Genomic DNA, 25,208 nt, shown 5'->3' with positions numbered 1-25,208 from the left:
GGAAAACTCTGAAAAGTCAGATGGTTAAATGAATTCTGGATCTAAACTAAGGAATGAAAGTGATTTGGGCCAACCTCTCTGCGCATCTGCTGACAAGGACTGTGATTAGACGGGGTGGGGGGGTGGGAGGGGAGGGTGAGGCAGAGGAGAGGTGAAAGGGAAGTAGCAGCATAGGGGAAGTGGGGAGGGTCCTCCTGAAGACTCTGTCCAGGCCTAGGAGTTAAGGAACAGACTGCGTGCTGCCAGCCCTTCGGAAGCATCTCTTAACCCCAAGTTTTCCTACAAAATCGCACGCTCGTACTTATCCATTCCACAGATCTGTACTGAGCACCTACTGTGCGCCAGGTCAGTGCCAGACAGCCTGGTGGGGCAGCTCCCCGGGGCTGCCGTCACAGATCGGCAGGAACTCAGACGACCTGTTCCACGTCTCTCTCTGAGTGTCTGGTGCTGCTGGCGTTCCTTGGCTTGCAGCCGCATCACTCCAATCTCTGCCTCCGTCTTTACATGGTCTTTACTCTCCCTGCATGTGCCTCTGTGTCCAAATTCTCCTCTTATGAGGAAATCAGTCATTGGATCAGGGCCCAGCCTACTTCTGTATGAACTCATCTTAACCTCATGACATCTGCAAAGACTCTATTTCCAAAAGAGGTCACATTCACAGGTACCAGGTGACTTGAACATCTTTTGGGGTGACACAGTTCAACCCACGCGAGACAGAAAGCTGAGTAAATAGATGTGAGAATTGGGACCCAGGTGCTGGCTGTTCCTTCACCGTGTGGCTTCGGTGGCCTAGGGTTGTCCCTGAGTTTTCCTTGCAGCAAAACCCGTTTGCGGCATTTACCGCTGCTGCAGGGTCTCCAGAAGGATCCGTCCCCACACAATCCCTAGTGAAATCGTGCACAGGTTAGTAAAGGTCTCTTTGGGGGTTTGCCTTGCTCACTCGGGGAACAACTTCACAGGCCCCGAGGCCCTTCCTGCCGCACTATCCATGGGGCTCTTTTCTGGGCCCTCCTCCATGTAGCTGCCCCTCCTGTTCTTTGGGATTTCTCTTGGGAATTAGGATTCCGCGATCCTTAATCAGCTCAGGCCCGATTCCTGTCCCCAAAGCTTGCAGACACCACCCAGCGTTCAGCATAAGGAAGGGTCCCCCAGTGCCTGGACCCCATCCTCACGCACAGCTTTGCATCCCTTTGTTAGGTAAGCTTGCTCTTTTGGGGTCTCACATCTCCGCCCCAAGAGACTCGCCAGCGTATTTCTTCTGCACAGGCACACCTCGTTTTACTGTGTTTCACTTTATTGCGCTTCACAGATATTGAAATTTTGACAAATTGAAGGTTTGTGGCAACCCTGTGTTGAGCACACATATCGGTGCCATTTTTTCCAATAGCATTTGCTCACTTCACGTCTGGGTCACGTTCTGATAACTCTCACAATATGTCAAACCCTCCACCAGCAAAAAGATTTTGACTCGCTGAAGGCTTAGAGGATGTTTAGCATTTTTAGCAATAAAGGATTTTTAAATTAAGGTATGTACATTGTTTTTTAGACATAATGCTATTGCACACTTAACAGAGGACGGTACAGGATAAACAGAACTTTTATACGCACTGGGGAACCAGAACATTTTTGTGTGACTCTCTGTATTGCAATGCTTGCTTTATTGTGATGGTCTGCAACCAAACCTGCAGTACCTCCGAGGTGAGCCTATATGTGTAGAGTGTTGTCTCCGAGAGGAATTTTTGTGAATGAAATGATCCCCAGCCCCTTTCCAACCCCTTTGATATGGAGCAAACACAGGAAGAGTGTCCAGCTCAGGTGTGGAGACCAGAGAAGCTGCCTGAGGGATGGACAGAAGGCCCGGGAGATGACAGCCAGGTGAGGGGGGAGGGGAAGAGTGTCTGCAGAGTGCACCTGCGTGGTGAGGTGCTTCAGGGGTGGAGCGACCTTCCTGCAGGCTCAGAGTGGTCTCCTGGGAGGAGCAGCGCTGGGCAGCTCAGAGCTGCCGTCTCACCCCGGACGCGGAGCCTCGGCCACAGGCCAGGGGTGGGGCCGGCCCTAAACATTAGGCCTTAGGGTCTAGGGGGTAAGGACTTCCCAGTTCCAGCCTGGGACTCTGGCCAAGTGCCAATGAGAGGAGGTGATTCCATACCCTGGGGAATTTCTAACCCCTCCCGTGTTCTGTGCCCCATCCTCAACCCTAAATTGCACTAGATTTGCTGCCCTTTGACATTTCACTTTATTTGACCTTTGACCCCCATCCATGCAACCAGTCTCAGAATTTTGGACTCATACTGTTTCTTGAACCACCGCCCCTAAGTTAGACCCTGTGAGTTCAGGTGCTGGAAACATGCAGAGGTCAAACAGGTCCACAGCCAAGCTGAAAGGACCACAGGGTGGCTTCTGAACGGGGCTCAGCCAGGAGTCACCTTTGCTCTTTTTCATTACGACCCCCACAGTCATCAACACATTCACCGTCACCATGACAATCATCACCACCACCACCATCACCACCACCACCACCACCATCACTATCCCCACCATCAACACCACCACCACCACCATCACCATCACCACCACCACCACCACCTCCACCACCATCACCATCACCACCACCATCACCTCCACCACCACCACCACCATCACCACCACCACCATCACCTCCACCACCACCATTACCACCACCACCATCACCACCACCACCACCACCACAATCACCACCACCACCACCAACACCAACATCACCTCCACCACCACCACCATCACCACCACCATCACCACCATCACCTCCACCACCATCACCACCACCACCACCACCACCACCACCATCACCACCACCATCACCACTGTGCATTTCATGCCCTGTGATCTTATTTAAGGCTCACAACAACCCGGCAAGCAAATAATATTATTATTTAAAAAAACTAGTTTATCCCTATTATTCAGATGAGGAAGTTGAGGCTTAGGTAGGAGAAGTACTGGTCTCACTTTGCCTCTGCTGTAGGGGCGCCTTCTCCCAGGATCAGTGCATGTGAGCATGTGTGCTTGTGTGAATGTGTGTTTGTGTGTGCGCACCTGTGTGTGCCTGCCTGCCCACATGTATGTTGGTGCAGGTTTATGCATATGTGTGTGTGTGTGTGCGCACATGTGGGCCTGTGTGTATGTGTGTGTGCAGGTGTGTGTCGTGAGTCCTCAAGGAACAGCAGAGCATGTCGTCTCTGAGGGCACATCAGGACCACAGGGAGTGAGATGCGGGCAGGCCCGCAGTGGGGCGGACCCTGGCTTTGTCCACCAGCCTTGGGGAGTGTGGGAGCCATACTCAGGTCTCCCCTGGTTGCCTGTGTGAGCCAGCCAGGCCCTTTAATTGGCAGCATCAGTGCTGTGCAAGCTTCGCTGCCTCTGTGTCCTCTGGCAGGAGGGGCTGGGAGCCTGGGGTCTGCAGAGCTCTGCGTGCAGGTGCTCAGGTTGAGGAGGAGAGCCAGAGAGGGGGAGGGAGGGGCAGCCGCCTGCCTGGTGCCTGCGATGCAGCTCAGAACAGCCCTGGGCCTCAGACCCGCCCCCCTCCTGACAGGAGCAGTCCAGGCCTGTTCCAGTACAGCATCCATCAGCCACAGGTAGCTGTTTAAACATCATCAATTAGTTGATTAGTTATCAATCAAGTAAACGAATTAATTAAAATGAAATGTAAATATTCAGATCCACATTTTAAGCGCTCAATAGTCACATGTGACCGGTGGCCACCAGCTCTGGTGGCGCAGAAGAAGACAACTTCTGTCATCACAGAAAGCTCTGTTGGACACCATTGCCCTAAAGGGCAGGTCTCTGAGCATGACCCCATGGCCTGGGTCAGAAGAAGGATGCTGTCCAGACTTCAGGGTCCCCCGGCCCTGCTTTGTTCTATATAGAGCCCATCTATACAGCCACCCACGAGGTGAAGGCTTTCACTGGTCATTGGGTCACTGGAGGATTTTATAGGCAAGTTCGGGGGTTTGGATTCCATCTGACCTATGAGAGGAGGTGGGGGAGGGGCAGGGGGACAGGGAACTGTCTTTGTGGCTTTTTTTTCTTTTAAATACACCAGTCATGGTACTGCACACTTCACACATGCTACCAACAGTAAATGATAGTAACTGTCATGTACTGGGTGCTTTTGAGTGGGAGGGCTTAAGCCCCTGTGTTCCAGATCCCATGCCTGTCCTCGCTAAGCTTCACTTCCCACCAGGAGTGGGTGTCAGCACCACCCTCGTTCACACACTGAGACACCTCTGCCTGGAACAGCCCCAGCCCCAGCTTGTCCCGTCTGTAACCGTGGGACTCATTCTGCTTGAATTCTGTCTTTAAAGCCATTTCCCAAGCATTCACCCCAGTCTCATGTTTCCTCTTTTATTGGAGTAATTATAACTTTTTAGCCTGACCTTAACATATATACTTTTTCCCCCTATTTAAACTCACCCGGGGACCATTTGCGGTAAAATGGGACGGGGACTCCGTGACTGGGTGTTGACCCCTCCAAGCCCCCTGCCATTTGTTGTTGTTTTTTTTTTTTTTTTAATTAAAATGTAGTTGATTTACAATGTTGTGTGTTCTTGCTTTTTTTGTTTCTTTTTTTTTTTTTTAACAGACTTGCAGATTCTCTTAATTTTAAATCTCATCGTTTCCATTATAAGCTGTCATCTTTTGGAAAGTTATTTGAGAACTTTTGTCCTCACATGATCACACAGTTTCTTTCTCCTCCGAGGAACTTGAAAAGAGTTTACGTTAAATATTGGAGCATCTTGACCACCACTGGCTAATTTAATTGTAGACTTCAAGATAAGCTTCAAGGATGTTTCTCCATCACTGGAACTGTCAGTGGTATTTTCTGGTGAGAGGTTTCAGTGGAAAATCCCCGGCCAATCAGTACTTTACTCTCAGGAGGAAATTAAAGAAATCACTTGAAAATAGCTGAGAAATAGAAAAAAAAACAAACAAAAAACCCAACCCTCTTGGCTCCAGCAGGCGTCCTGGAAAGGTGGATGGGAGGTCAGCTGAGTGCTAAACGCTGTTCCTGGCTCTCAGGTCCTCCCTTGGTACAGCGGCTCCGATGGCCCAGTGATGAGACAAGACGGAGCTGGCTGCCTTAAAGATGACTTTTGGTGGGCTGCCGTGGTCTGTTAAAATCATAAAATACGTATGGCAAGCGTCAGCGTCGGGGCAGGGAGCAAGACCCTCGCTTCGGCTGGTCTTTAGAAAAAGAAAACAAGCTCAGTATCTAATAGGAGATCAGTTTGCACCCGATTTGGTTTAAATGCTAAACCCTATGAAATGATCTTAAGCAGAAAAATCAATTTCCCACAAGTCTCAGATGTACACTGGAACTCTTACATTTGAACTAAATCTAGGTAGAGTTAAATAATTGAGCTGGCTCTCTTTAAGTGCTACAAATGTATTTCACGCTAGAAATCACTCATGTGAGTCGGGCAACTCCAAAGGGTGCCGGGGCACCCAGGCCCTTCAGAAATGGGCCAGCTTGAGAGGGGTAGGGCCAGGGTGGCACTGAATCCCAGGCATCAGAATAAACTGGGAGAGGCAGGGGCCAAATCCATGATCAGAGCTGGAGACTCTTGAAATTACCTGCATTGACATCAAGGAAAGTGAGCGGCTTTGCCCCTCGAGTGTGGCATTGAGAGGCCAAAGACACAGCCTGGGGACCCCTTGGTCCTGCAGAGGAGCAGAAAAAGACGAAGGTCACTGCTCCTGACCTTGCTGCACTTTGGTCCTCACTCCCATCTCCTGCCTGGGTTGACCTGGGAGCCACAACTTCTCAGAGCCTCAGTTTTCCATTTGTAAAATGGGACTTCATTTGCTCCTTCAATTGTATTTTTTGACTGTCCTGGGCACTGGGATACAGCAGTGAACATGGTGGACAGAGCCTTGCCTCTCTGAGCTGTGGGTCTCATGGTAGAGGCACACGGCACAGAGCCAACAGGTTTGCAGAAGCATTTGCTTTGGGGAAGTGCTGGAAAGGAAGAACACGCACATCTTAACAAGCGTATCTGCTTCCTTGGGTCTGTGGGTCGGGGGGAGATTGAATAAATTAATACAGCAAGTTGCCCAGAGCTGCTCAGTGAATGCTCGCTTTTACTACTGTGGTCCTTCTAATACGATGGCTGCTCTTATTACCGTCAGCACCGTCTTCATCACATAGGCGGGGAGGAGAGAGAGAGGAAAATAGGAGTTTAGGAGAAGGGAATTAAGTAGAAACGCAGGGCTAGTGCAGGGAGAAGGGGGTTCTGGGATTGTACCCACCAAGAAGCAGGCACATGTTTGCTGCCTCGAGCCCAGCCACCAACCCCCAGCCCAGCTCTTCCCAGGAGGTGATAAGGAAGCTCCTTGGGGCCAGGAACGTGGCTTGGACGCCGCTGGCTCTTGAAGTTCCTCCGTTCCCCTGCTTCATCTGCAGAGCATTGACAAGTGGGAGCAGGTCAGACTCCGGCGTGAGCATCTCCCTGCTGGCGAGGGACCAGCAGGGAGTGAGGGCTGGTCCAGTCGGATCAAGCGAGGCGCAGGAGGCACCCCAAATTCAGGGAGCGCAACTGTGCACGTTTATCATTGGATTTCGAAGCTGGCCCTTGGGGGGCATCTACGCTGAAGCCGGCAGCTCTCCTGGCCTTCGTTGCCAGGAAGCCATTCTTCTTTGGAGTGTTTTCAACAGCTGGATGTTTGCCTTGCCAATTAAGAATACATGGGACCTGTAATAAAGGCATCGATAACCCTTCGTAAGGATGACGTGACGGGCGCAGATTTGGAAGACAGAAAGCAGATGAGGGTTACTTGGAGGTGAAGTGTGGTTTTCGCTGCTTGCAGTCGAGGCTCTGAAACCCAAGCTCCCCCTGAGTTTCAGTAGAGCCTATATTTCTTTGCTCATTTTGGCGCTCTCGCTGCTGTCGGAATCCCCTCCCCCTCCCCTGCAGCAGGGCCGAGTGACACACGTGTAATCCAAAACCATGAATCCAAGGTTCTAGGCCCACTGCTGTCACCCACCAGCTGTGTGACCTCGACAGGCTACTCAGTCCCTGACAAGATCCCTGCTTTCTGGTCTTCGAGGGAGGGATGCGTTCCTGACTGCAGGATTCTGTGGTTCCAGGGGAAGTTGCTTTCCTTAGAGAATCTGGTTCACACAAAATGAGATCATGGCAGGGCCATCCAGGGCCTGTGAACCGAGGCAGGCAACAAGTGGGTTCATTTCTTTACACGTTCTATATTTGCAGGAAAGCACACCTGGCATCCTTCCGTTGACTTAGCTGTCAAGCCTGCATTTAATTTGTTTATTTCCTCCGGAAAGTCCTGGTAATACATTGATAAACTTCCATCTTTAAATAAAACCTCTGTGTGAAGAGGACTCCACTCCCCGAAGAAGGCACGACTTTCATCTCAAACAGCACCCCAATATAAGACTGATTAGTGGACATCAGGGTGGTGAGAAGTACTCTCTAGCCTGCAATGCACCGCAGTCTGCTGGGGGACATCATTTTGGGGCTTTGATCCAGCAGGAATGAATAGTAAATAAATGAAGAAGTATATTAGGCCGAACCGCTGACATTTGTTTGCAGGGTAGTAAATGTTTGTGAATGAAGAGCAGCAGAAGATTTTTTAATAAATGCTTTTGTGGCAGATTTTATACTAAATCATTTCTTGACATTTCGACTCAAACCAACAGCTTAGATAATGGATCATACCATATGCATATACTCTGGTTTGATAAATCCTCTGCTGAGAGGACCTCCATGAAACTGGATTCCCTCTAGACTGGGAGAAGATTGTATGCGGAATAAATTAATTCAGGCAAGTTGGGGAGGACCAGGTCGGTGATCTTGCCTACGCTCTGAATCTGAGCTGAGGCTCAATGAACAGTCTCCTTGGGTGTTCAGTTTGGGCTGGACCATGTTAAACAAACTCCATAGTGAAGATGATGGTTCTATTTTCTGATGGGAATGTTTACTCAAGAAAGCAAGACACAGAGGGCCTGAGAGGACCATGAAAGAGTGAGCCAGTCAGCACGTGGACAGGCCCCTGTTCTCCCACGGCTCCCTCTGAGCCGTGCAGGACCTCCCCGGCCATCCTTCCCTTCAGGCCAGCAGACGCCAAACCGGGACACTCGGCGGATTCCTTGGGCTCTGCGGGCAGCCCTGTCTCACTGCCGGGAAGCCCCTGCGGAGGGCAGCTGTTCCTCCTGGTCTGGCCGTAGGGGCCCAAGCCGGCCTCTGTGGATTCAGATGCTGGAGCGTCTTCCCACCTCCCTCTGGGCCGATTCCTCCCTCCTCTCTGCAGGGGGCTCCCCTTTGTCTTGCGAGTCCTCACCATCTTCTGCTCAGCAGAATGTCCCCTTTCCTCTAGCTGGGACCCTTGCGACCTCCTGCTGGAGCCCCTCCCTGTGCTGCCCTCAGAAAGGGTCTTGCCCGAGCCCATACCCTGTGGGCCCGTGTCAGGAGGGGCTGGGCTCAGAGCCTGGATTTTCTCATCTGTAAAAGGGGGGACAGTGGTTCCCATCCTGCTTGTGAGGAGTAGCCCACGCAGTAATATACGGGGCAGATACACGCAGAACACTTGCAATGGCGCTGGCCTTTATTAAGGCTACGGGGCGTTAGATATTATTAGTATCACGATTCACCCGCGATGTATGCTGGCTGAGTCCCTTCAGCAGCTTCCCTCTGGTCACAACACTTGCCTGGTATTGGGAGGAAGGTCAAGTTTCTGATGTCGAGGCCCCGGTGCCCTGGTGCTCCTGGGTAGCTTTGATCACGGAGATGGGATACCAGTCCATGGAGGGCAGAGGCTCCTTACAGGGCGGGAAGCAGTGAGGGGGCAGCAGGGAGCGGGGGGATGTGACCCCACCTCCTGGGCATTTAATTTGGGGACAAGCTGGGCTCCTCATTTGTTTGGCGTTAAGTCAGCACGATTTTTTTCTTTGTTTGTTTGTTTGTTTTGGTACGCGGGCCTCTCACTGCTGTGGCCTCTCCTGTTGCGGAGCACAGGCTCCGGACGTGCAGGCTCAGTGGCCATGGCTCACGGGCCCAGCCGCTCCGCGGCATGTGGGATCCTCCCGGACCGGGGCACGAACCCGCGTCCCCCGCATCGGCAGGCGGACTCTCAACCGCTGCGCCACCAGGGAAGCCCAAGTCAGCACGATTTTAACACAGGATGTTCATGAGCTCAAACAGCGCCAAGAACAAGACAGACTTGCCCTTTGGTTGGGGTGGTCCCGGCCGGGGCAGATGCTGCTGCAGGTCCTTGAGGCCCGTGGACACGTCTGCACTGGGGCAGCAGTGTCCTCATAAGCGATGCTGTGTGCTCGTGGCTCCCGGGGGCAGGCACTGTGTTGACGCCCGTGCTGGCTCTCAGGTGCTGATTGTGGAGTGAGAGCGGGGTGGGGGGGCACAGCTGCTCGGCAGGCACTTCAGCCAGTGTCTCTTCCTGAAAATGGGGGTCCCAGAGGCTCCCCCCACATGTGGCTGCATCAGCCCCATTCTCTCAGTCTCCTGGGAGGAGCGTGGGCCTGTGTCACTGTGAACAGAGTGTCACCCACCTGTTTGTACAGCCGCCGTGTGTCACCTACCCCGACTGCATGCAGTGTTTTCTAGCAGCTGTGTTTTTTAAACAGCTGTGTTTTGAGGTACAAATTACACACCATAAAACGCACACATTTTCAGTCTACACGTCAATGATTTTTAGTCAATGTATAGCGTTGCGATCAAATTTAGGACTGTTCCGTCCCGTCCACCCCAGAGATCTCTCGTGCCCCTTTGCCACCCCTCCCCACACGCCCCAGCCCAGGCAAACACTCACCTACTTTCTGTCTCCATAGATTTGCCTTTTCTGGACATTTCCCGTCCGTGGAATCATGCGATATGCAGTCTTTTTCAGCAGCTGTATTGATTATTTTCCCTCCCGGTTCCCGGCAGGAAACAATTTGTATCATATTTGTGGCTGGGAAGTACCTGGGGGTCGGGAGAGAGCTGCTGTTGCCCACGACGGCTGTAGCTGTCCGCAGCCCCTGCCTCCAGCCCCCTTCTCCCATCGGCTGCCTGTGGGCCCTCCAGGCCCACGTGTCTCTCTAGGCTCCATCTCACCGCTGAGAACAAGAGCGGCTCTCCTGTTGGGTGGTGCTCGGAGCTCCCCGCCCTGCCCCACACTATTCGTGACCCCTGTGACCTTCCCTTGGCGGACAGGCTCCAGCAGGGCCCCTGGGTCCCCGGCCCCAGCCCCTGCAGCGTGGGTGGGTTGTGGCTTGCTTCTGACCCTAGACGACAGCCGAGGCGATGGGAAGTGTGTGCTTCCATGGTTCTGTGACCTAGGATTGTAGCATCGGTCTTGCTGGAATTTCTCTCACCCCGTCGGTTGTGAGGCAGCAGGTGGCCATGTTGGGGACCCTTACATGGCAAGGACCACGGGCATTTCCAGACGCTGAGGCAGCCTCCTCAGACCTAAAGCTCTCAGTTTTACAGCCACAAGGAGCTGAATTCTGCCAGCAACCACACAAGCAAGAAAGTGGATCCCTCCTCGGTCAAACCACCAGACGACAGCCCTGGTCTATTTGATGCCGTGCCTGCAGCCTTGTGAGACCCAAGCAGAGGACCCAGTGAAGCTACGTCTGGACTCCTGACCCACTGAAACTGTGAGATCATAAACGTGTGTATTTTTAAGTGGCTAATTTTATGGTGATGTGGTATTGGAGCCATAGAAAACTAATGCCCTTCCCCCCCGTAAGGCAGCCATCTCAGAGTCATCCTTCCTGATGCTCCAGCCCCCCCTCCCCCAATCTTCTCCTCCAGCCCCACCACCCTGCCTCACTTCAGGCTTCACATCTTGCCTCTGGACGATCGCAATGGTCTCCCACTCACCTCCCAGCCGGAGGGTCTGTGTGAGGAGCAGGACGGCCCCGGCGGGCCCCCATGGGGTACTACAGCACCTCATCATCATAATCCAGTCCCCACAACCTCCTCAAACTCTCTTCTGGCCACGCTGAACAACTTGGCCATGCTTAGGTATTCTTAGATATTAGATCTTCCGGCCGTTATTAGATATCCTTAGATAGTTCCACCGCTGTGATTTTGCATCTGCTGATCTCCCCACCTGGAATGCTTTTCCATCTCTTCTTAGCCTGAAAAACTTTGATTCATTCTTTAAAACCCAGGTCCAATAGCAACCCTGTTTGAAACTGTGCTTTCCTGTGTTCACTGACATTCACGTTTGTTATTTCCGTCTGTGTCCCTCAGAAGCTCCAGCAGAGCATGGACAGGGATTTGGATTTGCTGCCCCCTAACCAACACCTGTGGTGTTTAACGTACTTCTCTAGAACGAACAGCCAGTTACCTGCTTGAGTAACTGGCTGTGGCCACTTCAGTATGTGTAAGCCGGAGCCTCCAGCTGTGACATCATATCATGGGACTCTTCAGGCTCCTGGATTTCCAGGGAGCTGGGTGTGTAGGTCGGGTGGGAGGGGGCAAAGGTGGGGGGCTTCCAAATGTTGAGACTCCACATTCTGGATTGTTCTGTAGATCTGAATGTCATAGGTGTCGCCGGTGACACCCATGGGCCCCGCCGCTCCATCCACAACGGCGCCCTCCTCCATGCCCTGCCCGTGGCCCCAACACGTGGAGACCAACCTGATGGAAGTCTCAAACCAACACCAATATGTGTAAAATAGATAACTAATGAGAACCTGCTGTGTAGCACAGGGAGCTCCACTTTGCTGTACGGTAGAAACTAACACAACATTGTAAAACAACTGTACCCCAATTAAAAAAAAAAGAAGTCTCAAACCATGTATAAAGCATCTACCATATTAAGGACCTTTCTGACACTGATCATTACAATTAAAATTGTGCTCTCTTGCCCCAGGTAACTCCTCTCTTCACTGCTGTCTGTTTCTCCCCTGCACCCTTTACCATCAGATGTATGTATCTTTCTTATATATCTGCTTGTTTTCTGTTTCCCCAGGGAGACCGTAAGCCCTGTGAGAGCTGGGGTCTGTCCGTTTGCTCGTGTCTGCATTCCCAGTACCTGGGACATCGATCCTGAGGACCTGGTACCTCAGGATTGATGGTTGAATGAAGGGGAGAGAGCACAGTCTCCGTGGTGCAGCTCTGCCCGCGTCAAGGCTGCCTCCCCTCCTTGGCCTTCCTTCCCCTTAGGGTAAAGAAAATGATCCTCACCTCCAGAAAAATTTCACTTATCAATTCATCCCAAATTAAAGATTTAAAGAAAGCACTCTTTTTAGAGATTAGATGTAACTCTAACTTAAACTAGAATTCTAGCTCTAACCCTAAAGTCTAAAAGATATGATACAAACTTTTCTTCCTGGAGTATTTTTATTTTAGACAATAATTTCAGTTTCTCTTCATATATAATACAACATTAAACACTTAGACTGCCACTAGGTTCCTCTTTGGTTGATTGCAATTTTAAGGACTTAGAGCTAAAAGTGTGAGGGTGAAGATGGTTTTAGAACCACGTGGTGTTCGAGTGAAATGGTATCGCCCTCTGGGTGGGACTTGGGTGGTGGTGGGGGTCTGACTATAATCCTTTGCGTGCATTATGGCCTTTGCCAACTTATTCCTGTGTGATGCTGGATACGGGATGGGGGTGACGGACTTCTCAGGATTGTTTCCATCAGTTTCATGTTCTTGGCAGAGGGGCTTGTTAAGCCATGGCCTTGGGGGCCAGCTGATCAGCACTGAGCCGCCAGCAACCTCAGCAGTCACTGGGCGAGGACAGCCTTTGGCTACTGGGGCCCAAGGCCAGTTCTGCTTCACGGAGGAGGTCACCTTGCTGGCAATAGAAGAGCGCGTCATGTTAGCATCCCAGAGCCCACTTAAGTCTGCCTGGCTTGGTATTTGGGGAAGAAATCAATGACATGTAGGTGTTGGGCCCTAGCTGGGCAGCGGCCAATGTGCACTGCAAGGGTCTCAGGGTCAGTATTTTTCCGGGTGGTTATTTTCTATCAGAGAGTCAGTGGAATAGAATGGAAATGGCGTTCCTAGCTATTTGAGGGAGCACAAGTGAATAAGGCAGCGTCTCCTAAGCCAGCCCTACTTGTATCATATGTGGTCCGGAGAAATGAAAATCAATCCCTTTGTGGCCAACTGTGTACCCCAAAGAACATTCTCATTTGGGGTTTTGTTCTGTTTTCAACAGTGAACACTCTCCACCCCTAGCAGGGATGCGAGGATTTTCTGCAGTGAATCAGAACCAAAGGCTGCTTCACATCAATCAACTCAAGGAAGAAAGCTGGTAAACACACAAGGCAGTGTGTACTTCAACTCCAGGGGCTGAGAGTGAGTGACAAAACGCGCTTAGGTCCCAATCAGTCGTGTTGTCTAGGAGCTGCCGCCTGAGCCGTGAAGGAGGAGATCCCGTGCAATTCAAACGTACTCCTGTGTACTCCCAACCCTTGGGAAGTGGAGTCCAGAATGACCGCCCCAGTACAGCGCTACAGAGCTCTAGAGATGGCGAGGTCCTGCATCTGGTGAGGGAAAGAGATGCCTCCGAGACAGGGGACAAATGTCTTCGGAGAGGAATTAGGAGATGCTGCTGGCTGGTTCTTCTCTTATAACCGTGACGTCTCCACTCAGCTGGTCTGTCCTCTCTAGGAAGGCAAGTCCAGGTGCAAAAGCATGAGTGGATTAGAGGTTCCCAAAGGTTCTTCCCACACTACCTCCCCATCGGCTGCTCTGCCCGGTGGTAGCTGTCCCCCCAGAGCATGCCTTGGGTTCCAGGAGCACCTCGTTCTACCCTGGGAAGCATGCGGAGTACAGCTGTGAGTGTCCTCCTCCTGCCCCCCTCCCTGTGCTGTCCTCTCCAACAATGTATTTGATTTGGTCTCTGAAGGCCACCCACAGAGCTGAGCTTTCAAAGAGCCACGGACAGGAGCCACCCTCTCACTGTGATCACCGAGGCTGCCCAGGGGCCCCCGAGACTGCGCTGAACCGATAACTGCGATCAGTATATATCTCTCGGGTTTCTGCTGAGCCCTTCTGGTCAGCAATGCTCCATGCTAAGTCCCGGGTTCCGTCCGTACCTGCACGGTGCCGATTAACTCCCTGTTCCTTTTCTTTTCGGTTCCTTGAATTACTCTGCACTCTTTGCAGTGATGTTTAGTAATTCTCTTCGAGTATTAAAAAGCCTGCTGGGACACTACCAGCCGATCGTAACAAGCCCACTTACTGCAGGGTTTCCCACTGCTTTCCTGTGCCGGGAGTTCCTTAACCAAAGGCAGCTCTCCCAGGAGAACCTTGCGAAGGTGCCTCGTCGTGAATATTTTGATGTCGGAAGCACTGGCCATGCAAGTTGTTTGCAAAGGCGGCCAGTGTGTTTGGAGGAACAGGGTGGGCCTTGGGCAGACTTGGAGCAGGGTGGGATTCCGATTCTGCTGCCTTCACCTTTTATCCTGGCCTGTCTTTCTTCTGGGTCATCCTCTCCCGGCACCCCCAGCTCCAGCCGCTCTGCCACACGCCCACACCGAAGGCTCGTGCACTAATTGGTGATTAGGCATTAATGCCTGGTGCGTGTTGGCTTGTTTCCTCTCCTGGATAACGTTTTCTTCCCTTTTGTGTCAGAGGCTTTCATGTCTTAACAAGAGTGGCCAACTTGTATGAGATTTCAGGCGTGCTGGGTGGGCGAGTTCGGGACTTTCGGCTCCCTTCCCAAACTACACAGGCTGGGTGCCCATGTGTGCCACACTGGGCCGTGCCTGCCCCTGAGACTGGCTTCCAGGAGGCTCTCAGGACTGTTTGATGGAGATGTGGATGGAGGTCGGGGAGGGGTGGCGGTGACCTCTCCAGTCCCAGCTGTAGAGTGTAAGAGGGGAGGGTATCTGGATGTTACGGGGCTCTGTGGGGTGATGAAGGATGAAGCACCCCCGTGTGCAGCTAGGCACCCCAGCTGACAGGAACACTACAAGGACAGACTCTTTTGAGCATTAAGTAGGTGGAAGGAACCTCCCGTTAGAAACACACATGCTAGGAAACGAGAATTTGCCGTCAGGCAAGCTGAGGGGCAATCAGTGTATTGCACTAGGAGTCTTTATCACCCAAGAGCTGGCGAAAGGGTTCGGGAACAAAATCAACCCAATAAGTGGATTCGTGTTTACAAATTTACTACGGGGTTTGATTCTGAGAACTGATTCAGTTTCATCTTCCCAGATTCCTCAGATGTGGGAGAGAAGCCACGTGGAGAGAGATCATGGTTCTTCGGTTCTTCGGATAAATGAATGATGTTCTCTGGACTTAGAGCAACCCCGTCACTAGAACTTGCCGGTGATATTCCGTACCTGTGTGGCCCGGCAGTTCACTAACTCATGAAGGTGCTATTTATTTTACACACTTATTTTTCAAAAGCATTTCCTGCTCTACATAAAAAAGGCTTGTCATTTGAACTAAAGCCATTCTGTCTGCATTTATCCTTCTTTATTTATCCTAAAGAAATAGTCATGTACGTGGCCAAAGCTTTAGCCTGGAGGATGTTCCTCATAGTGTTGTTTATCCAAATGTGTGACAGTGGTACATCGGGAAATAAGAGGGTGATAGGGCTCTGCATTCTTTCAAAGATGGAAAGAAAATGTTTAAGGACTTGAAAATTGTTCATATTATGTCAATAAGTGAAAAAAAGCAGGTTGTAAAATAACAGATAGAGTATAAGCAAATTTTTGTTTTAAAAAGGTATATATGTTCATTGAAAACAATCAGGATAATATACCGGAAATCGTGGTTACTCTAAGAAGTAGAATTAGAATTAGAGATGTTTTAAAATTTTCTTTTTTCCTTGCATTTTTATGAATTTTCCACAAACACATGTTTGGCTGTGAAATTGGGAAAAAATCATTTCTTTGGTAAAGGACAAGCCAGAGGACAAGGTGCCATGGGGGGCGGGGAGGCAGAGAGATTCTGCCCTGGAATTTGGTTCCGTCTCCCAGAAGCTCACTGTGTTAGATGTTCTGTGGATGTGAAACTGTGGGAAGGCTGTTTCTAGTGAATCCTTGGTCCTCAATTAGAAAAGCATTTTCCTCCTTTGCAAAAACCAAAGCGCAGGCTCCGTCTGGTCCTCAGTATAGAGCTGGTCTCGTGTGGTGGGCCCGGTGGGACTGTGCTTCTGTGAGCAGGCAGTGACATTGCCACTCCCGTGCACACAGCTGAGAAGGCAGCTCGGACCCACGCCTGGCTCAGGAGATGCTGTGTGAGGGTGCTCTGCAGAGCCCCAGGCCCTCCCAGCCACCGCGACAAGCTGACATGGGACCGCCCACTCAATTAGGTGTCAGCCGGAATCCACAGGAGTGTGGTGAAGGGCGAGTGTCATGAGGACGCAGGATGGGGCAGGGCCTGTCCGTAAACGGTCTCCATCAACCAGGCAAACGCTGGGCCACAGAGCTGGGACCGTGCGAGGGGACAATTAAATGGTTTTAACTGGATCTCACTGTCTCCCGGCACACTCATTTGGTGGTGAGTTGACCTGCGATTGGAAAAAAAAAGAATTCTTTAGATGTCTGTGTGTTTCTGGCGAGGTCTGACTCTCAGGTCAAGGCCGAGGGCTGACTGCCGACAGCCAGCCGGGCTCTCCCTCACCTGCAGCCCTCCCCAGGGTCCCTTTGGGAGGCCACGTGACCCTGTCAAAGTGCAGCATTGCTGAAAAATACGTTTAAACTCGACTTTTGGAACAGCCTGCAAAGCTCGATGGTCGTTCATCCAGTTACTCTTAAAATGGCCAATCTTACTCTTAGAAGAAGGCAGATTTTCTCTTTGGAAATAGAAAAACAATCATTGGAGCTGAGAGCGATGAGGAATCCACGGGCTGAAGGGTGGCTCTGCCCTATTAGAGCACACTGGGCAGGAAAGACCCTCCGCGTCCTGTAGCTGAGGGGACGGAGGTGTATCCACGTTTATGTGGGCAGAGAACGCCTGAGCCCTGCTGTTCACTGCCCTGCAGTCTGGCTCTGGCTGGAGTGAAGCGGGGGCCGATTGGATAAGATGGCCTCGTGCTGGTGACGACTTGCAAGGACCCCACCGTGAACGATGCTCCTGCCCTCGTGCCCACGGCTGGTTCTGGGCCTTTGGGGTGTTTGGGAATCACTCCGCTCGGGCACGATGCCTGCTGATGTCGGGGAAGATACATTATGTGGCGAAGGAGGCACATTCCACGTCTCAGCTGAAAGTTTGGTGTCAGCCATGGGCTACTCTCCTCATTTTGTGCTGCGACCACTTATTTTCCTGGGTTGAGAGATTTCTGTGCGTCTTCCAATATAACAGCCTGCCATGGAACACCGTGCCTGTTCGGATGCAATCAGAGCAGAGTCCATTCAGCACACGCTTCCCCAGGGGTCTGCTCCCCCGCTGGGGGACAGCGGCACCACACCCACTCAGAAGTTAGGCTGGCGTTTTTCTGCCCCTTATGAGATATTTGGACTTTATCTTTAATATATATTCAGATGTTGATCTTTTCATGAATTCAGCAAAGGCTTTTACCTTCCAGACCTCATTCACGAGGTTTTGATGTGCTCAGTGTAGTGATTCATGGCAGCAGAGAGGGTCCGGGACCCTTTATGAAATTTTTGTAATTTGGGCTGCAGAGGGTCTTGACTGTCAGTATTTCGTTCTAGTTTTCTTCTTCCTTTAGACTTAGAAACTTTTAGACTTTGGGGTTCAGGTTTTGGGGATACTTTCCTTCTCTTCGTTCTTTCTGTCTCCGTCTCTCTCACTCTCTTTCTCAATCTCTCATTAGAAGGAACTAACGAAGAAAGGACGGAGCAGATGGAATTGATGCTCACTGTTGCGAAGTCATCGTAGGAAGGACAGGGCAGTTGTGGCCCATTTCAAGGAGCTACAAAGTTGTTTGAGGCCAGCTGTTGGCATGACAAGGCGTCACCAAGGCCCCTATAATACCATGGGCAAGGCAGGAGTGAGGCAGAGCCTTTGGACGCACCAGGTCACAGCAGGACGTTGGGCTCGTGCTGATGGCAGCTCACCATGGCTGGTGCCCAGGCAGCAAGTGCCCAAGGTGTCCTGCCCCAAGCTGTCTCTTGAGTCTGAAGCTGACCCATCACCGGACTGGGCTTACAGCCCCTCCCCCTCCTCTCCTGCCTCCCATCTCCCCCCACCCTGTCTTGCAGAGGCTGTTTCTTTGTTGGCTTTATATTTTTAATAAGAAAGCAGCAGCATCTTCTAAGATAGGGGTTGTTGACTGATCTACTGACGCCAGGAATCAAACCTGTCTTAAAAAGCTGCCTTCTCTGCATGGTGGGTTTTTGTTACTCGGAGCCACCAAGCTGGCATTGTTTTGAGAGGGTTAACTAAGATTAATGAGGAAAGAAACATGAAGCCATAAAGGATCAGCATTTCCAATCAATGACTGCGTAAATTTAATGTGTATTCCATCTGTAGTTTCTTTGGCAGAAGTGTCTAATTCCGAAAGGTTTTGCCTTTTTATGCTTCTACATAACCTACTAAGACAAGAACAGTGTGTACTTCCAGTGTAATAGCGCTTTATTTAAGGTTTATACTGCAGTCTATGTATCAATCAAGAGGAATTTGTAGAATGCACAGGCGTGTTTCATAAGAGCTGGACAGAGCACCGCAAACCTGCTACTCCCAGGACTTTCGACTATTGTGTATTGCAACTTCAGCATCTTATCTGGGAGACGAAGGAAAAGGAAAAGAGAATTAATTGTAGCCGAGTGACGGATATAGCAAAATGGGAGCTCGCCGATGCGCCGAACACCCAAGTCGTGGAATCAAGGAGAGTCTCCCTAGGAGCTCCAGAATAACTTGACAAGAGCAGGCTCCTGCACGAGCTTTTTAGAAACCCGTGTATTTAAGCCGAGTGTAATCACTGTTTCAGTTGGGGAGTGTTGTGAAGACTCCGTGCGCTTTGTCTCTGACATTAGGGCTGTACCAGTAAGAGAGCATCTCTCTCTCGAATCACCCCAAGATTAGCCTGCAGTTAGTTGGCTCTTTCTATTCAGCATTTGAATAACAAGCTTGACGAAGCCACTTAACTCCCTCAATTACAGGTGCCAAGTGGGGCTACCAAATAGAGAGGCCTTTTACATGTGTGAATGGTTTCACAGTCCGGTGTCATAATCAGATTCCAGAAATTGAACTTGCAGAAAGTTTGTGCTAGCCTTGTGGATTTTCATTTCAGATGTTGTCAACTCAAGGGCATTTGGACCAATCAATATCTGTCTGTCTTCTTGCACATAGAAAGTTGGCTATTAGAAAAGAGAGGCTTACAGCAGACTCAGCCAATACCATTAGCCCTAGCCTTAGGGCAGTTCTGTCCATGTGCCCGGGTAGGCACCTGCCCCCTCCCCTCCCCCACCATTAGGGAGGCCTCTTGGGATGTCATTTGGACAGAGCGGGCAAAGAGCACTTCTTTATTCTTTCTCTTTTTTACACCCAGACTCCCCCAAAATCAATGAATCTGTTCTTTGCTTATTTTCAGAACTTTACTTCAATATAAATAAGGGCTTTCCTTCCAGCCACAAACTTGAGTAATACCATGTCAAGCTTGTGTGTGTGTGTGTGTGTGTGTGTGTGTGTGTATGTTTTCTTTCTCTGTTCCAATTTGAAAAATAATTGGAAATAATATCTGATTGATGTTCTCGCTCTCTCTTTTTTCTTTTTAGCTGAAGATTTCCTACATAAAAGACCTTGATCCATGGCCTTTCCTGATTCAGCACTTGATTTTCTGCTCCATGCATATCCTTCGACTCCTAGTGATTTTGTGAAATTAAGCAAACACAATATTGTTTCCTTAATCAGAGAGAACTTTGTACAAATTGTGTTCACTGACTGCTCTTTTGTATTTTGTTGTTACTGATGCTTTTCTTGTGATTTTTGTTTTGCATCAAACAGCTCCCTGACCAAGAGAAAACCCTGAAGCAGTTAAGACAGCGGGAAAGGGAGAACTGAGAATTGATTAATGAAGGTTTGGAGTATCTCCTGGAAGGTCTTAGAATTTGTTCAGTTTGTTTTGATATTTCTCTGTGTCTGTCTGTCTGTCTGTCTGCTTCTCATCAGAAAGGCACAAAAATGTTGAAATTGGTGCTCACTACTGCAAAGGCGCCTTAGGAAGGATGGGGCAGTTGTGGATCAGTCTGGGAGGCACCAAAGCTCTTTGGGGCCAGCTGTTGGCATGTCAAGGCATTACCAAGGCCCCTATAATTCCATGGGCAAGGCAGGAGTGATGCAAAGCCTTTGAATGCATCAGGTAACTGCAGGAGAAAACTCAGGGACCTGGGAGAGACCAGAGACAGAGAAGGTCTGGTGCAAAAGCCACACGGCTGTGTCTCGACAGAGGAAAGACTCGGTGTTGGAAACAGAGAGATGGGATATGAATGTTTAATACAGGGCCCGAGAAGATGGCATTTTCTGTGCCTGCAACAATGTAGAATTAATGTGTATCTGCAAGAAATATCATTAAGATTAAGTATTCTTCAGAGAGATGGAAGAATCAGAGAATTCAAGTGGGTTTGTTGGCTAGAGCCAGCCCTCCGATACCTGACCCATCTGCAGGCGGAAAGGGCATCCTCTACAGTAAAGACATCTGTTGGCAGACAAAAGTAAAGATGTGAATTTCCTTTCCATTTCCTGAGAGAGCACAATACTTTCAGTTCTCTCTTTTAATGCGACGCTACGCGACGCTGGATTTCTTTCTCCCTGACAGTTGCTGCAGAGATAGTATAGGCTGCCGCACACTGCAGACGTACTCTTTATTTCATTGCAATTAGCAAGGGTAATTTTCTGGCATGGCTCCGGAATGGTCCATGAGGGGTTTTCACATTTGAAAGCAGAGGAGAACTCAAGGTGAGACCCTGAGCTTCTGTAACGAAGACCAGTTCGAATCTGGATCTAGGTTGGCGATGCTGGGACGCAGGCTGGATTACAGTGGTTGCTCAGGCCTCAGGGCAAATGTCCTTACTGGGTTCCTCCTCATGTCTCTCCTGGGGCCCTGGTCAGGGTGGGATCATGGGATCTGGAAACCCAGCAGCTTTATAAGGTATTTGCCGTCTAGAGGGCTCTGTCAAACTGATTTCCTTTTTGAAGGAGAACATAGATCCTTCCTTCAGAGGTTTGCCATTATTACTTTGACCTAAAGCTCATCAGTCATCACTGTGCTCTAATTGCTTGTGTTTATGCCCATCTCCCTTCCCAGACGGCAAGAAATGGCTTACGGGCTTTTTGTTCACCTTTGCATCTTCAGTATCTGTCGGGGGACCTTGCAGAGGCATCACTCAAACATGTGAAGCCAAGTATGTCACTGAAGACACCGTTTAGTCCAACTGACTTTTTTTGTTTGACAGAAAGACTTTCTTAAGAAAGGAAGCAACGTCCTGTAGCTTGCACTGCTGAGATGTATCTTGTCAAGGACCTGTATTATCACACAGCGTGTAGACGTCCCTGCTCCTTGGACCAGATTTTGAGTGACACTGGTTTAACAGTGAGCCCTGTTTGCTGGCCTGGATTTAAAGGTGGTGCTGCAAACCACCCCCATCCCGTTTCCCCCATGATGGCGGGTGGGGACAGGACGGCGGCTGAGGCAATCCTAGTGCCCTGTTTTATGATCATGTGGTTGGTCTGGACGTGGTCATGTAGCAAAGTCTAATCTAAGTCTAATCAAAGCTGAGAAAGTTAAAAAAAAAATCTTTTCTTTCTGATTGTGGAACTGGGACAAACTGAGCCTAGCAGCGTCCAGAAACCCTGGTTTTGGCCTCAAGCAAAGCTCAGCTGGGAGAATAAAACCAACTAGAGTAGAAGAGAGCATGAGAGGGACCTGGATCCAGCCATCCCCACCCACCTGTATGCTTCCAGTTGTGGGCATCAAGCATCCTCTTTTCTCCCCAGCTTGTTGCAGTTCTGTTTCTGTCATTGCTACCAAAAGAGCCTTGATGAATGAGAAGTCTCAAAATTCCACAGGAGTTTTGAAAGTCTGAATTTTTAAGTGAGCCCTTACTTTTTAGAGTATTTTTCCTAAAAAAGGGGACTTCATGGTCCATAAGATAAGGAATTCCTGTAGATGCCATGTGGTCTGTCTAAGCAATTTGAATAGGACTGTTTTTCAAAATATTTACACAACTGTTCCTTTGAATTATTCATTTTCCAATGTATATGTGGTTCTTGGCAAACAAGAAACCATTTGCATTAATCAGTGATGTTTAAGGAAATTCCCCTGAAATCCTTTATTTCCAGATAAACACGGAGATGCTTAAACTTTAGAGGGGAGTCACACCTGTGTTTCAGTGCGGCTTCCTATTTTATGAATAACATGAAGGGGGTTGGAAGCAAAACTAGTCTCCCCCCTCCCAGTAACTGCAGCAGTGAAATCTTTGTTTTCCTGGCAGTTGGATCCCGCAGCACGTTCTCATTACAACAGACAATGAGGTGGAGTTAAAAAAATAATCAAGGTGCCGTCACGTTCAGAACCATCAATCTGAAGCTCAAAGCAGGCAGTTTGGGTCTCACCTACAGTTTCTTTTCTTTTGAAACTGTTTTGCAATTAAATTCTCTGTATTTTTTCTGTGTAATTGGAATCTAAGCTGCCAAAGTGAATGATTTTAAGTTTAAGAATAGAACTTCAGGGCTTCCCTGGTGGCGCAGTGGTTGAGAGTCCGCCTGCCAATGCGGGGGACACGGGTTCGTGCCCCGGTCTGGGAAGATCCCACATGCCGCGGAGCGGCTGGGCCCGTGAGCCATGGCCGCTGAGCCTGCACGTCTGGAGCCTGCGCTCCACAACAGGAGAGGCCACAACAGAGAGAGGCCCGCGTACCGCAAAAAAAAAAAAAAAAAAAAAAAAAAAGAATAGAACTTGATCTGAAATTGCTACAAAATTCCATTTCCTGACCAACCATAGTAGTTATAAATATGCTTAGTAGACCTATATTTTTTGTCTGTTCAAAATCCTTTTCTCTGAAGAATGAGGCCTTTTACATTCTAAAATACTCTTGCCCAGATTGTGAGGTTAAGCTGGCACTCCTTCTTCTGCCTTCCAGCCTGAGAAGCCCTAGCGTGGACCCCTGATCCCTGATGCCCAGTCAGAGAACCTCATCTCTGCAGCACTAGTGGCTGTCTTGACAAGTGGCTCAGAGCCCACTTTGGGCCACAGAGAGTCCTTCTCTGGGCTTGTACTGGAGCTTTCAAGAAGAAAGCTCACTTTCTTTGGGATCAGGAACTTTAAGGATCAAAGTCTGGAGCTGCAGAGAGAATCTGCCTGAGGCTACAGCCAAGCAGAGGGAAGCAGGGCTGGAGGATGGAGCTGTGCACCTGGCTCGGGTGAACCTTGGGCTCCACTCAGGAAGGAAGTGGATCCTGACTCTACCCCTGGACTTTCCAAGTTATTTGAGGTTTATCTTTTGTGTTTAAGCTAGTTTGAGCTGTGTTTCTGTTAGTTTTGACCCAAACAAATTGGCGACTACAATGTGATGGGGTAGATATTAGGAACCACTTTAGTTTTTATTTAACTTTTGCCAGATTTCCTAGGCATGACATTTATGTGTCTGTGCTGGTCTAGGAAACTGTACCTGCTTGTTTGAATCATGGGGCTGAGTCACTCATGTCTTGTTGGGTATAGGAGGCACTGCATGCCTTTATTGTTTTTTTATTGCCCATAAGTAAGTGGCAGACTCAAACAAGAGGGTTACTTTTGTTCCAGAAGCATCAGTAGTGTTTGGAGACCCTGAAGAGTGTAAGATAAACAAACCATTTAAAACGTTCAATGGAAATGATAAATGGACGGAGAATTGGAGTCAGGTTAACTAAAGCAGACATTTAGTGGGTGAAATTCTTAAGTTATAAAAAACTACTGTACAACTGGAAATCGCAGTCTTGAGTTGGGCCAGATGTGTCATTTGGCTTATATATCAGTTTCCTTGAGTTCTGGCGATGTGGTATCTCCTACTTTCCGGGTTTGTGAAGCTGGGGGTATAGGTGACCCACACCACCTGCAAATGATAGAAATTCTAAACTTCGGCAGTGTTTCAAAGCATTTTCACATTTTTACATCCGTTTTATCCCAACTTCTAGACTTGCTCTTGTCTGTCACAGGCTGGGGAGAAAAACGACTGCCCAGAGAAGGACCTTATTATGGAGGGAAAAGAACGTGGATGGAAGAGAAAGAAGGGTGGTGATCCGAAAAGACACACCCGAGCTCGTTATATTTCTGAGATTAGAAAACAACAACTTTCTTCTGCTCCTGTGATTCTTGATTTTTAAATGTGAAAACATTGGTGTAAGAATCTGTTCATTTCCACGGGGACCGACTTGGCCATTTTGGCTTTGGCCTGCCCACCTGGCTGGCTCTGCAGAGTGGCCAAATCTAATAACTGAGCAGCGTCAGGGGAGGAAACGTCTGGAAAAGTGCAAACTGGACCCAAAGCAGAGAAGACAGCAAAACAATTCTTTGGCTGTGAAATTTCAAACAGCCAGCTGGTCACTTCTTACCATGGCTTCAGTGCTGTCCAAAATCTTAGCCTGGCACGATGGCTAGTTTTTCAGGAAACTATATTTTATTGTGAGATCATTGTAGATTTGCATCAGTTGTAAGTAAAGATGCAGAGAGCTTCTATGTACCCTTCACTTTGTTTCCCCCAGTGGTACCATCTTGCATAACTATAGTACAACGTCATAATCAGGACATTGATGTTGACACGGGCCATCGAACTTATTAAGATTTCACTAGTCTTACATGCGCCTTTATGTGTGTATGTGTGCCTGTGTGTGTCTGTGTGTGTATTTAATTCTATACAGTTTTATAGGTTTGCGTGAGCACACACCACAGTCGAGATACGGGACAGCTCTACCACTTGAGGATTCCACATCTAAAAACTTAAATCTCTAAGTATTTTCATTGTGGTCTTAAGTGTGATTTTTTACTGTCTGAAGCCCAACTTTTTAATGAAAGATCATGGGAGAATAGGATTTGGAGTGCCAGTTTTTGTTCGGCTCCTCCTGAGGTCCAGGTGGGCCATGCACTGCAGGAAACTGGCCCATGGTTTCCACATTCGGCTCCTGGAGGTGGATGCAGAAGGGTGTCATGTCTGAGAAGCCACCCCTTCGATTTCTCTCCATGGACCTTCCTCCTCACTGGTCATTATTCTGCAAGGAGACCACGGGTCCTTCATGCTGAAATGCCAGTACCTCTCCCCTCAGCCTTGTTCCTTGCCTGTCAGTTCATTCGGCTGCAGCGTT

The sequence above is a fragment of the Stenella coeruleoalba genome (genome assembly GCF_951394435.1).
Source record: "Stenella coeruleoalba genome assembly, chromosome: 16".
Classification (NCBI taxonomy): Eukaryota; Metazoa; Chordata; class Mammalia; order Artiodactyla; family Delphinidae; genus Stenella; species Stenella coeruleoalba.
Note: the sequence above shows the minus strand (reverse complement) of the source record.